Genomic DNA, 17,523 nt, shown 5'->3' with positions numbered 1-17,523 from the left:
AAAGAGCGATATTTATAAATATAAACATGAATAGGAATAATATCTGCACTATTTATTTACTCATATAAATTGTTGTATTGCTATTACAACTGATATTGGTAAAAGTGGTAACAATTGTGATTATCTTACTGTTACCAGTCATTGGATTTATGAGGATTGGATAATGCAAAAGTGCATTATTGCTTATAGAATAATTAATTCGCGTCACAGAGAGCAGTTTATTGCTAGCACAGTTACGGATATTTGTAAATATTTTTACATTAATGATAAAATTAATGTCAGTTTCAATGGATAATGCTACTAGTAACACAAATGCTATAGCATTGCTTATCACTACACTAAGTCCTACATTTAGTAACATTTTTCTTGTTAGATGTATTTGTCATATTTACCATTTTATTGTGGGTGATGGTATGAGAATTTTAAATATTAAAATTGAAAAGGTTAAAATGGCTCTTAACTGGCTTTTTTATTCAAACCATAGAAGTAGACTTGGAGAATATTTTAAAAGATGCGATGAATTTGGCCTAAGAGAAAAAAAGGTTCATAAACCTTGTCCAAGTAGATGGAATTACATGTATGAAGGTTTAGTTGTTGCATATGAATATAGAAACCCCATAAACTCAACGTTTAATGCTCATGTAAGTGATGATGATGAGCACCTTACAAATGCGGATTGAGCTAATGTTAAAATGCTTGTAGATTTTTTAGAAAAATTTCATATTGCTACAAATGAATTTTCTGGCAATATCACCCTACTATTTCTAACTTTTTAGTTTATATTGCAGAACTTTCAATTCCTAGCTAATTTAGAGCTAATTTAGAATTCCCAACCCTCAGGGTAATATCTTTAATTCTCAATCTGTCACGACCCAAAATTCCACCACAGGCGTCGTGATGGCACCTAGTCTCTAAGACTAGGTAACCCGATTTCCATTACATTTTGAAGCCATCTTTTTTATATTTATAGAATCTGAATTAAATAGATAATCAAAACCAACAACGGAACAAATATGAATATAACAACCTCCCAAGACTGGTAGTACTGAGTCACGAACTCTAACTAAATACATAAAATGATCTCAAGAATCGAATACTCAATACTGTTTGATTAATAATTAATATTACAATAAAATGAAAAGACTCCAAGGGACTGCGACGACCAAGCATCTCTACCTTGAATCCTTGCGATCACACTCTAACTTTGTCCGAGTCCGATACCTCCAATACCTGGATCTGCACAAAAATGTGCAGAAGTGTAGTATGAGTACACCACGGTCGGTACCCAATAAGTATCAAGACTAACCTCAGTGGAGTAGAGACGAGGTACAGTCAAGACACTCACTAGTCAAATAACCTGTGCAATATAGTAGTTTACAATAGTATAGGAAAACAACTAGCAATGATAACAACAAACTCAACCAGTGATATAACAACAAGGCAACAAGAATGTCATAATTATTGCTCACGCGAATAAGGAACACAAGTACAATCAATAAGTCAAGTCCTTCAAGTATAAATCCTTCACATATTATTCTTTAAGATAAATATCTTTCGAATATACTTCTTTTGAATAATTATCTTTCGAATATACTTCTTTCAAATAAATATATTTTCAAGTAAAAGTTACCACATGACACCTTATTTTACAATCATAAAAATTACGGGTCTCAGCCCACTTTCATATTTTCCGCGGCACCTCGTACCCATATTTCTATCATCATCACACGGACAACTCACGTGTCGATAATAAAATCATCATATTTTTTCCCGGTACCTCATGCCCATATTATTTTCATAACTACACGGATAACTCACGCACCAAAATATCAATGTATATAAGATCCGCACGATCAATTTATTTTCAATAAAGTAAGGTTAAAATCTTTAAATCAAGTAAGAAATCAACAAAAAGATAAGTTTATTTTAGAAATCGTTTCAGTGAGGAAAAATGACATTTCCATTAAAATAAAGAATCAGATAAACTATTGATTTGGATATAAAATTTATTAAATTAAACATACTAGAATTTTTTTTTATTTAAAACAACTCAATCATAAAAAACAAGTACAACCCAAAAATACAAATCCTCAAAGTCTCGTACGAAAAAGTCAAGGTCAACATAATACATCAAAAAAATACAAAACACTTAATATTAAGTCAAATAATACATCACAGAAAACACAAGAATTTATAAATTATGAAAAAATAAAATAACCAAAGGTAAGTGCAACCATAGAGAAATATCAACAAAAGGGCACTCCCGAGGTACCGCCTCGTAGTCCCAAATCATAAATAAATTCAAAATCTTTCCTTATATCACTACGGGAGCCTTCACATATTATTCTTTAAAAATCATTTTTTTCCGAAATAGCATCCCGCGTTTTAGCCACCCTTATTACACCGCATGACTTCTAGTAGTTCCCCTACTAGCCACGCGTTTCAAGCCACCCTTATATCACTGCATGCGTTTCAACACCCTGACCTTATATCACCGCATGACTTCTAGTAGTTCCCCTACTAGCCACGCGTTTCAAGCCACCCTTATCTCACCGCATGCGTATCAATATCATAATATTTCACAAATCGCACATCAAGTGCTCAAATCTTACAACATATCACAAATTGCACATCAAGTGCTCAAATGTTACAACTTGCCATAGAAATCAACAATACATTATTTTTCCACAATAAGGAGCCACGACTCGATCATAATGTGCACAACATATTAACAAAATGTTCGGGAGTGAACAACTCAACCGAATAATATTTCACAATTTGGCACTTTGCCTCAATATAATTCACGGCCTTTATAATTCAATACCAAAATTTTTAACAACATGAACTGAAAAGTAATTCGTCAAGGAACAACACCTCTTTTAAATCACAACTTCAGGAAATAAATAGATTTATTCATCTTATTAACTAAATTATCCATTTAAATTATCTGTAGGTAAAAATCAATAATGAAAGTAATTTTCATAAAAATGGCAACTCAAACAAACACAGAGTTCACATAAAAGTCAAGTGGCAATTACACCAAATTATCATATAAAAACAACCTCGGCAAACAAGGAACGAGGCATGATATTAAGTGATTTAATAAGTTACAACAATTTTCCAACTTAATACTTAAGGGCGTCTACGAATTTTAACCGATATAATTTGCACATATAAACCAAGTATGTACTCGTCACCTCGCGTACATGGTTTTCAATTACACAATTTCTACGTAAGACTCAATGCCTAAGGGGTAATTCCCCCACTCGAGGTTAGGCAAGATACTTACCTTTTTAAAGTTAGCCGATATTCCAAAATAGCTTTCTCACATGAATTGACCTCCGGACGGCTCCAATCTTTCTTGCGCCTTCCTTACATTACTACGAGGTTCCGAAAATCCTAGCAACTTCAATCTATTTAGAAACATAACAAAATTGAACCATAATTAGGAACAATTTTCATGGTTTCAGCTCATTTGAGCATTTTATCAAACACTAGGTATGCAAATTTGGTTACAAGGTTCTTCTATAAGATTTCCTTCATTTCACAACCCAATCTTTACTTATGTGATCTCAACCATCTTCCCACAAAATTTATTGGTACAAGTATATATACATAATACTCTTACACCCAAAAATCATACTCTCAATATCCAATCATTTACCCCAAACTCGAAATTTGAAGACTAGGGGTTGAATCTTACCTCTTAGATGAAGATCTTGTGATTAGCTTCCTTTATTCTTAAAAATTGGATGATTAGAATGTTAGGTTCGCTCATTCTCTCTCTAAAATGCTCTTACCTCTCTCTAAAACCGTCAGAAAAACACCCCAAAATAATCCCCAAAGCCTATTTATCAAAATTGGGTCGGGTTATGAAAATAAAATAATTAACCCTCCGAAAGCAGGTCTGTGGTCGCATAATGGACCGCATAATGGGTATGCGGGTCGCAAAATGCACCGCAAAATCGATGCCCAGAAATGGGCTTCACTGGATAGGTCTGCGACCATTTTGCGGTCGCATAACTACTTCTGCGATCGCATAACCATTTTGCGACCATTTTGCAGTCGACCATTTTTCCAGCCTTTGGTAATTTAGTCAAAGCTTCTTGTAGGAATGTCCAAATGACGAACAGTATAAAGAGTTGGAAACTAGATACATAGACCTTTCTTTTGATAGGTAACACACTATATAAATCTTCATATCAAGAGAGGTATGCTCGTTTGAAGTTAGGTCTTGTGCGAACTCACTTGAAACTTTAATCTTTTATGAAATTTCCAACTTCAACATTCGATGCCGAAACCTATCGAATCAAATCCGATTGACCTCAAATTTTGCACACAAGTCATAAGTGACATAACAGACCTATTCCAATTTCCAGAATCTTATTCCGACCTCATTATTAAAATTTCAAGCTTCGATCAAACTTTTCGAAAATCGTCTATTTTCCAACTTTCGCCAAAATGCGTCGAATTGTCCTACGGACTTTCAAATCCAAATCCGAACACGCGCCTAAGTCTAAAATCACCATACGAAGCTATTGACATCATTAAAATTCTATTCCGAGACCGTTTGCTCAAAAGTCAACTCTTTGGTTAACTCTTTCCATTTAAGCTTCAAAATGAGAATTTCTCTTTCAATTAAATTCTAAATCTTCCGAAAATCAAACTCGATCACACCTGCGGGTCATAATACATATTATGAAGTTGACCGGGACCTTAAGTCATTGAACGAGATGTTAATTCTTAAAATGACAAGTCAGGTTGTTACACAATCTTTCATGGTTGTGTCTACTCATGCTACGGTTAATTTTTGAACTAGTCCAAAATCTTCTAAATAACAGGCAATCATATCTTTTTTTCATTGTACTATTCAATTTTATTTACCCTGTATATAAGTTGAAACTTAATAGAATTATTGTCCATAATATTATTTTTGTTTTTGGAATTTAGATTTCTAATGCCCAATGGAATCCCATAAACACATAAATTGAGATTAAAGAAATTCACCGGATAACAAAAAAAGAATCAAAGAAAGGGAAAATTGACCTTTTTACGTCGAAGGATACTTTCACTGAACGTTGCTATCTAGGTTCAATTCTCCTTCCTTTTGATTGTAAATCTTACTTCCAAAAGCTTATATTTTCCTCACTTTTGCTTTGTCAATTTATTGCCGTCCAATTTTGTTCCAGTAACTACTCCCTTTTACTTCTTTAAGTTTGAAGTTGTTTCTCCCAATCCCTAACTCCCCGTAATGCCTTAATATGGTGGGCCTCAGCCCATGTAATTCTTTTTTTTTTTGTCTTCTTTTTTATTTATTTATTTATTATGCTAAAGACTTAAATATCCTAACTTACGTATGGAGTATTACATTCTCCCCACCTTATAAAATTCAATTCCCTAATTTAACTCAAGTACGTACCTGTAGACTGAAACAAATGGGGGTACTTGACTCGCATATCATCTTCTATTTCCCAAGTAGCTTCTTCAACTGTATGATTTCTCCATAAGACTTTTACGAACTCAATTTCTTTTGACCGTATCTTTCTTACTTGCCTATCAACAATAGCCATCGGTTCCTCCTCGTAAGATAACTTCTCATCAAGCGGTATAGCAGGTGCTTCAAGCACCTGAGATGAGTCTGATATACATTTTATTAGCATTGAGACATGAAACACTGGCTGAATAAAGGACAACTCAGGAGGAAGTGCCAAATGATAAGCCACATCTCCCACTCAGTCTAGTATCTCATACGGTCCTATAAACCTGGGGCTCTACTTGCCTCTTTTTCCAAACCGCATCACACCTTTCATAGGGGAGACTCGTAGGAACACTTTGTCACCAATTGTGAACACTAAATCTCTTCTTCTCTTATTAGCATAAGACTTTTGTCTACTTTGAGCTGTAAGCAATCTCTGTCCGATCAACTGGACCTTGTCCATAGCTTCTTGTACTAGGTCGTGTCCCAATAATTTAGTCTCACCAGCTTCAAACCATCCGATAGGAGAATGACATCTTCTACCATACAATGCTTCGTACATGCCATTTGAATACTAGGCTAGAAGCTATTGTTGTAAGCAAATTCAGCTAAAGGTAAATAAGCGTCCCAACTACCTCCAAACTCAAGAATGCAAGCTCTCAACATATCCTCCAAGATATGTATAGTACGTTCAGACTGCCCGTCTGTCTGTGGATGAAATGCAGTACTAAGATCTACTCGTGTACCCAATACTTCTTGAAAAGATTACCAAAAGTGTGAGGTAAATTGTGATCCTCTATCAGAGATGATGGATATTGGAACTCCGTGAAGTCGGACAATTTCGTTCATAAATATCTGTGCATACCTCACTCTACCAAATGTAGTCTTCATTGGCAAAAAGTGTGATGATATCGTCAGTCGATCTACAATCACCCATACAGAGTCATAATCTCTAAGGGTTCGTGGTAGCCCGGTGACAAAATCCATAGTAATTCTTTCCCATTTCCACTCTGGAATCTCAATTTATTGTAACAATCATGTGGGTTGCTGATGCTCAGCCTTGACCTGCTGACAAGTCAAACAACTAGAAACAAAGTTAGCAACATCTTTCTTTATACCTTCCCACCAATAAAATTGCTTCAGGTCATGGTACATTTTTTTGGATCCAGGATGTATAGTGTATTTAGAGTTGTGGGCTTCTTCAAGAATAACATGTCTCAATCCATCTACATCTGCTACACATAGCCTGTCACCCATTCAAAGCACACCATCACTTTTAACAATCATATCCTTCCTTTTACCATCTAAGGCCTCATCTCTGTATTTGTATAATCGCTCATCCTCATATTGGGTGGCCTTAATGTGCTCAACTAATGAAGACGTAGCTTGAGCACAAGCCAACAATGCCTCTGAATTTCCAACACTAAATCTGATACCTGTATCTTCTAGTCTCTGAATATCTTTGGCCAAAAGTCTCTTTGCAGGAGCTATATGTGCCAAACTCCCCATAGATTTTCTGCTCAATGCATCAGCCAGCACATTGAATTTTTCAGGATGATACAAAATAGAACAATCATAGTCTTTGAGTAGTTCCATCCACCGACGCTGCCGAAGATTCAGATCTCTCTACTGAAAGATATACTTCAGACTTTTATGGTCAGTATAAATCTCACAAGTTTCGCCGTATAGATAATGCCTCCAAAACCTTTAGAGCAAATACCATTGCATCCATCTCCAAATTATGTGTAGGATAGTTTTGCTCGTGCTTTTTCAATTGTCTCGAAGCATAAGCTATAACACGACCATTTTGCATGAGAACACATCCTAATCCCACCATCGAGGCATCACAGAATACTGTAAATTCTTCAGAACCTGATGGTATGGCTAATATTGGTGCAGTTGTCAAACATGTTTTGAGTTTTTGAAAGCTCTGCTCACATTCATCCTCCCACTAAAACTTTGTATTTTTCTGTGTTAGCTTAGTTAGTGGCGTTGCTATTATGGAGAAATCCTGCACAAAATGCATGTAATAGCTTGCTAAGCCTAAAACATTGCGAATCTCTGTAAGAGAAATAGGTCTGGGCCATTTTTGCACAACTTCGGTCTTCTTAGGATCTACCATAATTCCATCTTTGGATACAACATGCCCCATAAATGATACTGAGTCTAGCCAAAATTCACACTTCGAGAACTTAGCATAAAGCCGATGTTCTCGCAATGTCTGCAATACAGTCCTGAGATGATTCTCGTGTTCTTATTGGCTACGAGAATATATCAGGATATCATCGATAAATACTATTACAAATCTATCCAGAAATGGCTAGAACACCCTATTCATTAAATCCATGAATGCAGCTGGAGCATTAGTCAGTCTGAAATGCATCACAAAAAACTCATAGTGCCCCTATCGAGTTCTGAAAGCAGCCTTAGAAATATCTTCATCTTTGATTCTAAGTTGATGATAACCCGAACGGAGGTCAATATTTGAAAAGTGGGCAGCTCCTTGTAACTGATCGAACATGTCATCTATATGAGGCAAAAGATATTTATTGAGTATTGTTATCTTGTTCAAGTGCTTGTAGTCAAAGCACATTCTCAGGGATCCGTCTTTCTTCTTTACGAACAGTACTGGTGCACCCATGGTTATACATTAGGTCTAATAAAACCATTATCTAACAAATCCTATAACTGTTTCTTTATCTCCCTCAACTCTGCTGGTGCCATTCGATATTGGGGTATCGATATGGGTTGCGTGTTAGTTAGCAAATCAATACCAAAGTCTATTTCTCGTACTTGAGGCAATCCTGGTAAATCCTCAGGAAATACATCAAAAACTTCTCTCACTACTGGTACATTTTCTATACTAATTGTTTCCTTTCTTGTGTCATTTACAATAGCTAAGAGACCCTAACAACCTTTCTTCAGAAGTCACTGAGCTTTCATAAAAGATACAACTTTGCAAGTCTTTGGAACCTGACCCCTTTTTAGAACAAAACTGGGTTCGTTTGGTACCTCAAACTTAACTATCTTTGCATGACAATCGACGATAGCATATCAAGAAGATAACCAATCCATTCCCATCAGCATGTCAAAGTCAATCATATCAAGTACAATAAGGGCAGCTAGAGTATTTCTACCCTCAACCCGAATCTGACAAGCACGATACACATATTTAGCTAATAGAGACTCTCCAACAGGAGTAGCAACTAGAAAAGGGTCATTCAATAACTCAGTTTGTCTACTAAACCTCAAAGCAAAGTACGAGGCCACATAGGAGTGAGTAGATCCCGGATCAAACAACACAAGTGTAATGAATGCAATGCATGATAAATACATCAATAAAATCTTTCGGAGTGTCATAAGACCATTATGCCTTTGATTAATCATGAAATAAACTTTATCAACTTATGTATTTTCTGAGACCCATGAACAAATGATAGAATAATATGACACATGGGGAATCAAGAACATAAGCATTTCTAGTATTTCTATGAATAGAGTCATGTATGGAAATTGTGCATTTTCTCGTTTCGTTTGTGTCGTATAGATCATGCCAAAAAAAGAAGAAGGGATAGCCTTAACATACCTGAACCGATTCTCTTGACAATCCCTCCAACATACATTGATTGCGACAAAACATGTAACGACGGATCGAAGTAGGGGAAAGTCCGTATGATATTCTTGAGAAAGATTGTACCGTGATCTCTTAGAATAGCAAAATCCCATTGCGATTACACAGTATAAATTTGTTGCAAATTTCTTAAAATTGTAGATACGCATTGAAACTCCATCTGTTTGCCTTCAATCCATATTGAATTGCAAATCTCTTCAAATTGCAAATGTAAACAGACATGAAGAATACATGTAACCACATCATTCGAGGCCTGAGCATCCTGTCTAGTAAATGCAAAAACTCTTGCCTGACCTCTACCAGCATTCCCTTGTCCTTGAGTCACAGTAGCACGGTCCCCAACACCTCGACCTTTATTTTATGTACCTGTAGCACCTGAATTATTACGAGTAGTTTGAGTAGGTGTAACTGACTGAATAGAAGCCTGGTTGAAATTCCTCGAAGGCTGAGGGCAATCCCTCAAATGATGTCCCAACTAGCCACACCGAAAACACCCTCCAGTTAGAACACGAAACTGGTCCAAATGTGATCTACCACAGGTCTGGCAGACTGGAGTAGTGGCATATATCTGCCTAGAATTATGATGTCCAGATGCTTACGGTCCCCTAGTACCTTGTCTGTAATGTGGTCTGTATATAGACTGTGAAGACAAGTGTGCCCCTGTCTGAGAACCCTGTTGTTGTTGTCCCTGATTTCCTGCTCTTCGATTTTCACCGAAACCGCCACTGAAAGACCATCCTGTCTTGGCCTTCTTACGTAAATCACTAGTTGCACACCTATCACGTCCTTTATTTTCAATCTTTCTAGCAAGATCGACTACAGCAGAGTAGGATAAGGTCTTCATCTATGGGGATACTGCAGTGTATGGACCACCAACCAATCCATCAACAAACTTATGAACTCGAGCTTCTTTGGTAGGCACTAAGTAAGGAGCATATCTAGCCAACTTTCAAAACTTGGTGTTATATGTTGACACATCTATATCTGGAGTCTGAACCAATCTCTCAAAGTCTCTAGCATATTTTTGCATCAGGTTGTCTGGAAGAAAATGATCCATGAACAGCTTACTGAACTCGTCCTATGTCAGTGGTGCTGCTCCTGCTGGCCTTTCTAGCAATACAGTGTCACACCATGTGTTGGCCATATCCTCTAGTTTGTATGCTGTGAGCTCCACGAATCTCTAACTAGAACATCCTAGGGCACGTAATGCCTTAAGTGTCCCATCCAAGAAACTTTGAGGATCTGCTGAATTATCAGAACCTATGAATTTTGGTGATTTCAATTTTAGGAACTTTTGTAGGGATACTTCCTTATTCCTGAGAGTATGAGTCTGTGCAGGTGCTTGTGTCTATAAAGTAGCCTGATGAGCTGAACTTCCACCCTGAGTAGGCACCACTGCCTCTAACACATTCAATAACCTTGCCACTGCGTCTGTAGGTAAGGCAACATTAGGTACAACAGTTGGCACTGGTAGTGGAGCGTCCTGAACTCCATGCCCTTGATCTGGCATAGCAGCTTGGGGTTGACCCATGTTCCCAACTTCAGGTTGAGGAGTAGTCTGTCTTCTAGTTTGATGAACCCCAATTTGACCGCCACCCCGAGTAGTACCACGTCCAGCACCACGTCCAGTAGATGAGGGTGTACGTGTCCTAGCCATCTGCAAAAGACATACTCCAAAGTCAATCTCAAGTTATCTCAAAGCACGATCAAAGAATGATAGAAGGGAAAACATTCCTAGATGTTCAGTAGCCTCAAGATCAAAAGTATGGGCGCCTACATACCCATGAGCAAGACTCTACTAAACATTACTCCATGACTCGGGAGTTAAAGCCTAAGCTCTAATACCAACTTTGTCACGACCCAATTTAGGATCATGACCGGCACTTAGGAGCAAGTGCCCCCAAGTAAGCCTTATCGGTATTTTACAGAAAAACAGACAGAGTTTCCCCTGTTTTTGGGCTATCCAAAAAGTTTCTTGTCTCATAAACAAGTAACAACCAACCAATGTTCACCTTAATCAGTCACAATCTTCATCAACTAACCACAAATGGGTTTCCACCAATATTACCAACCTCCTCAACATAATAAAACCAAAACCAACTCTAAAAATACGGAAAAAAGTATATTACTAGTAACTAGTCCGTATCAACAAATGAATACTCACGACACTAAAAGAATGACTATGGAGTGACTCTAAGAGTTCAAATAAAAAATCATAACAATAATTAAAATCTCCGCCCACGCGAACAAGTGCGAGGCTTACTATGAACTATCATCCTGTGCGCTCTAATTAACGAAATTCTCGCCCGCGTCAACTGCTGTCTCTGTAAAAAAACTTAGCTGGTAATGAGTCGCTAGCTCAGTGAACAATAACACTTAACCGCAACCGTTTTTATTGGGGACAAGTCAGAAATCATGCTAGTATATTAAACGAAAAATATCATAAAAATGCCCTTTCAGAAACAATAAACAATAATCAGTCTCATCATATTTTTCATGCAATATAAATCAACTGACAATTCGGTAATAAGCTTGGTAAATATTATATAATATTAATATTCATGTTTAGGAGGTTTCAATGAACGGATCATGTAATCGGTATAAATGTGGACTTCTTCGCAAGAAGTCAAATATAATGGTAGTCCCTACTCGAGGGAAATCAGTAACGGTATGCTAGTTCTACCTTCCCACTAGCGAGAGTTGTAACATTAATTGGTAATTACAATGTGCACCAGGTCTAACGAACCCATCCGTTATCTACGGGATCCTTCAATGTCTACTCCCATTTATACTTGTCTTTGTAATCCATATATACTCATAGAAAATATTTTAAAATAATATAGGGAATTTCAGTTCTTATCAAATCATATAATTTCATTTCGAGTACAGTAAATTCAAGTAACGATAAAAGAGATCTAGTGACAACGAAAATATTTTAAACAACGGTAATCATCTCAAATAACTATTTAGGTATCATATCGAGTAAAAGATTTGTCCCGCATACAACTCAAAATAATCGGTAACATATTCATATTAAAAATCATGTGTAAATCATGCAAGTTATAAAAACTCAAATTGCGGTAAGATTACTACTCACATTATTCGTGCCGAAATACCAAATGCTTCACCTTGAGCAATTCGTACAACTTTCTCCAATCAATCTATAATTACATAATATCGATCTCATGTTAATTTTCATGTTTAGGCTAATTCCTAGTTAATTTAGAATGTCCAACCCTCAAGGTCATATCTTTAATTCTCAATCTTTCAAGATTGTGTCTAGTGTCTACCCATGCTACGGTTAATTTTTGAACTAGTCCAAAATCTTACAAATAACAAGCAATCATATCTTTTTTTCATTATACTATTCAATCTTCTTTACCCTGTATATAAGTTGAACCTTAATAGCATTATTGTCCATAATTTGTTTTTTTTGGAATTTAGATTTCTAATGCCCAATGGAATACCATAAACACATAAATTGAGATTAAAGAAATTCACCGGAAAATAAAAAAGAATCAAAGAAAGGGAAAATTGACCTCTTTACGTCGAAGGATACTTTCACTGAAAGCTGCTATATAGGTTCAATTCTCCTTCCTTTTAAATGTAAATCTTACTTCCAAAAGCTTATATTTTCCTCACTTTTGTTTGTCAATTTATTGCCGTCCAATTTTGTTTCAGTAACTACTCCCTTTTGTTTCTTTAAGTTTGAAGTTGTTTCTCCCAATCCCTAACTTCCCGTAATGCCTTAATATGGTGGGCCTCAGCCCATGTAATTCTTTTTATTTTTTTGTCTCCTTTTTTATTTATTTATTTATTATGCTAAAGACTTACATATCCTAACTTACGTATGGAGTATTACATTATTTTAAACACCTCACTATGATATTACTATCACTCACTATTTATCTCAACTGTTTTCTGCTTTTCTCGTTTTGGTGTACTTAAAATGAAGAAACGAGGCTGCTATTAAGTTTTCATCGACTTGGTTTTGGCAAAATCAAATTTGCCTATTTGCAATTTGCATTTGCAACTTGCACAACTTGTAAGCCGTCCATTCAACTTGTTTTCTTTATTTTTTTTATTTTTTTACTTAAATAGGTCCCACAAATTTCCCCACTAATTTTGATTATTCTTCTTAATTCCAAATCTTGATCTCAATCTCTGAAAATCTTCAAACTTGAGAGGCTTTGTGAAGATATCTACAACTTGATCATGAGACTTCATATATTTGAGCTCGACTACTCCTTCTTGACAATGCATTCTCTGATGAAATGGTACCTTGTATCTATATGCTTGTTTCGATCATGATATACCAGATTTTTCGCGAGTGCATGTGCGGATTTTTTGTCAATACAAATCTTTGTAGCTTCAATTTGTGGTAAATTGAGTTCCTTTAACAATATTCTCGACCACATAGCATGATACGTACATGATGTTGTTGTAACATATTCAACTTCATGAGTCGAGAGAGTAACTATGGACTATTTCTTTGAACTCCAAGAAATAACAGAATCACCCAAGAAAAATACAAAATAGGTTGTGTTTTTTCTGTCATCAATATCTCCCGCATAATCACTATCACAATATCCAATAAGGATGAAAACGTTAGAAGAAGAATAAAATAGTCCAAAGTCAAACGTATCTTTTAGGTAACAAACAATTCTTCTAGCGACTTTCAAATGAGTGGAGGTAGGAGCTTCTATGAAGCGATTTACTACTCCAACCGCAAGGAGTATATCTGGCCCGGTACAAGTCAAGTACCTCAAACTTCCTACGAGACCCTTGAAAAATATGGGATCCACTTTTTCTCCTTCATCAAACTTGGACAATTTTATCCCACTCTCCATCGTTGTGTTCATGGGGTTGCAATCGATCATGTTGAGCTTCTTTAATATCTCTTTTTGTATAGTTTTCTTGAGAGATAAAAATTTCATCCTCCATATGCTTTACTTTTAAGCCCAAGTAGTATGTCATGAGTCCTACATCTGTCATCTCGAACTTACTTTTCTGCTTCCTAGCCCACCTCAGCTAATGACGACTTGAGAATTCTTCCTTCTAGGTAATTTTATTATTGAAACCTAATTTTGTTGTTGTGGTATATGTTGTTTGGATTGAGAAAAATAAAAAGATTTTTCAAAGAGTGGAGAAGACTGAAGAGGCACTGGTTTATCGGATAAAACTCAACTTGTGTCTTCGAATCGGGACTAGTAGTAGACTGTTAGAATATATTGTTGGAATTCCAGCCGGAAGTTCATACACATGTGCTCGAATCTCTAGTATATTATGTTGGAACTTTAAGTGTGCTGGAGTTCTAACATAATATCTTGGAAGCTCATAGACATGTGCTCCGATCTCCAGTATATTATGGTAAAACTTTTCGTGTTGCAGTAAAATAATTGCTATTTTAAAATGACTTTGCAAATACTGACTATTTTTCAATTATCAGTTCGAAAACTAGCGACACCGTGCTATTTTAACATTTATAATATCTCAAAAATGCAAATGTTAGACCTTGATAACATTCACGCCTTACACAGATAACCATTATTTATATAGTATTATGTTCTTGTTGCAGATACTATGAATAGTAACGAGACAACTAGGAAATGGGACGAGCAGTTTCAGCCATTAGGCAGAGGCATATCTAGGATTTGATTAATGCAACCTACAAGATTGTATATTTAGTCGGTTCAATTCATTTGACTTAATTTGTTTCGGTTCGATGATTTGTAGTTAATTCAGTTCGATTTACAACTTTTTGATACATAAATATATACATTATCACCAAATCGAATAAGTTTTGTCCAATTCGGTTTAATTCTCTCGATTCAAATTCTTTTGAATAATGTGACTTAAAAATATAAAATTAATTTTTTTTACCAAATACACCCCATTCAATCTACTTATATCATATCATCATTCTAAAATATATTGAATTCAAGGAAAAAATAATAGTAGATGTATATAAAAAAAATTAATTACAATCACAGTCAAATAAATTTGAAAATCTAGAAAAAGAAAAAGAATAAGGAAGAAAATATATAATTTGATAAATAATAAAAATGAGTTGTATAAAGAGAGGATATAAATGAGAGTAAACGGAGAAACATAGGAAATTAAGAAGAGGTACACAAAAGAAAGAAAGGGGAATAAAGTTAAATAAATTGACTTAGAAATCATTGGCGGACCTAGAGTTTTGTGTAAGAGAGTTCAGATATATATATATTGTAGTCTCAGTAATAGAAGCGTCTCTGAGTTAACAAACAAACAAGGTTTATCTTGGACTCTTTATTTTGGTTCTAACAAAATTTTAATTTTTTTTGCCCGCTACTCTTTATTTTGTTTCGAAGCCGCACAACTTTTTAGAAAAATTAGATTTTCATATATTTTAACAACAAATCAATCTACCTGTACAAATTTAACAATTTATTAAACTTAAAAAAATCTTACAAAATTTTTCTGTAACAAATATCAATTTGATCTATACTAAATTACTAATCTCTATTTATTTAATTATTTTTAATTTAACTTGTGCTAATTGTTAACAAAAAATAACATAAGAGATCTACACACTAAACTAAATTGATAATTCATATTAAAATTTCTAAAACTATGAAAAGATGCTGAATTAGAATAAAGAATAACAGAAGAAGAATAAGTGCAGGCCGATAACGAGGAGGAAGTGGAGGAGACATCAGACAAGTAAATCAGTTTAAAATATATGAAACGTTTCAAAGAAAAAACTGCAAAATTGACATAGAATAATATTTGAAGGAAAGTCAAAAACCAAAATTATTATGTTACACATTTAGATAATTGTACTCCTATAATTTTTGTATATTGGGGTCCTTTAAAATAGGCAGAATACAAAGTTATCTTCATTTTTTACTTAGATACTCCATCTTAAGTTGTTCCATTTAAACACTCCAATTACAATTTAAATGTGTCATTTAAACACAATATACTGACATGGCAAAGTAAGTGTTTCTCATATTTTTCAAGCGCGTGAAATCATCAAAAAAAAAAAAAAAACCAATCTCCACATAATTCTTATCCGAAAATGTATAGCTTACGCCGGAAAATTTTCCGGTCATCTTCTCAACCCAAATTATTTTTAGATTTGTTCATACCATTACTATTGTATCCTCCTTTAGATCTGCGCACAACCCCACTACCACCTTTAAATCTGGCCACCATCATAAACTTTTCATTTTCCTTCTCATTTTTAAGATCTGATTGACGCTGCAATTCTTGCCGGAAAAGTAGCATCGCCGCTAGCTGCCTACCTCATCTTTCATATTTATCTTCCACCATGTGAGCAACTATAGGATGGCACGAACAAGAACAGTGACAAGAGCCCTCTCATTTGCATTCGTCCGGCGAAACTTCATGTTTCCCGACGAAGTTTCGCTTTTTGCTCAACAATTAAATTTTGTGACTTGAATCTTAATCTTAACCAGATGCGGCTAGATTCGAGCAGATATGATCGAAAATAACAAGTTTTGGCGACCTTTATGCGTCGATGTCGTCTTCTCCTCGTTTTGTCTTTTCATTTTTGTCTACAGATTATAGATCTAAAAACATATGGTGAAACTCCACCATTATTTAATCCGGTCAAAATTTTGTTTTCCGACAACTTTGTGGTTTAGTCGAATTTTGGTGTTTCCGCAACCTTCATGCTTCTGTTCATTGGTTGTTATGATTAAGCCCCATTTTTTGTTCATTTACGTTGGATCTAAATTGGTTGTTCATTGGTGTTTCCCTTCATTTGCTGCTCTAGTTTATTTGCTAATGATTTTATTGGTAATGTATTGTAACGACCCGACTTTGTCGTTTTAAGAATTAATACCCCGTTCAACGATTTCAGGTCCCGGGCAACTTCATAATATGTATTATGACTTGCGGGTGTGGTCGAATTTGATTTTCGAAAGATTTAGAATTTAATTGAAAGAGAAATTTTCATTTTGAAGTTTAAATGGAAAGAGTTGATCAAATAGTTGACTTTTGAGCAAACGACCTCGGAATAGAACTTTGATGATGTCAATAGTTTCGTATGGTGATTTTGGACTTAGGTGCGTGTTCAGATTTGGATTTGGAAGTCCGTAGGACAATTCGATGCATTTTGGCGAAGTTGAAAAATATACGATTTTCGGAAAGTTCGATCGATGGTTGAATTTTTGATAACGAGGTCGGAATCCAATTCTAGAAATTGGAATAGGTCTGTTATGTCACTTATGACTTGTATGCAAAATTTGAGGTCAATCGGACTTGATTCGATAGGTTTCGGCATCGAATGTTGAAGTTGGAAATTTCATAATAGACTCAAGTTTCAAGTGAGTTCGCACAAGACCTAGTTTCAAACGAGAATACCTCTCTTGATATGAAGAATGTTATGGTGTGTTACCTATCAAAA

The sequence above is a fragment of the Nicotiana tomentosiformis genome, chromosome 7, assembly GCF_000390325.3.
Source record: "Nicotiana tomentosiformis chromosome 7, ASM39032v3, whole genome shotgun sequence".
NCBI lineage: Eukaryota > Viridiplantae > Streptophyta > Magnoliopsida > Solanales > Solanaceae > Nicotiana > Nicotiana tomentosiformis.
The sequence above is the reverse complement of the archived record's forward strand: the minus strand, read 5'-3'. Positions refer to the sequence as shown.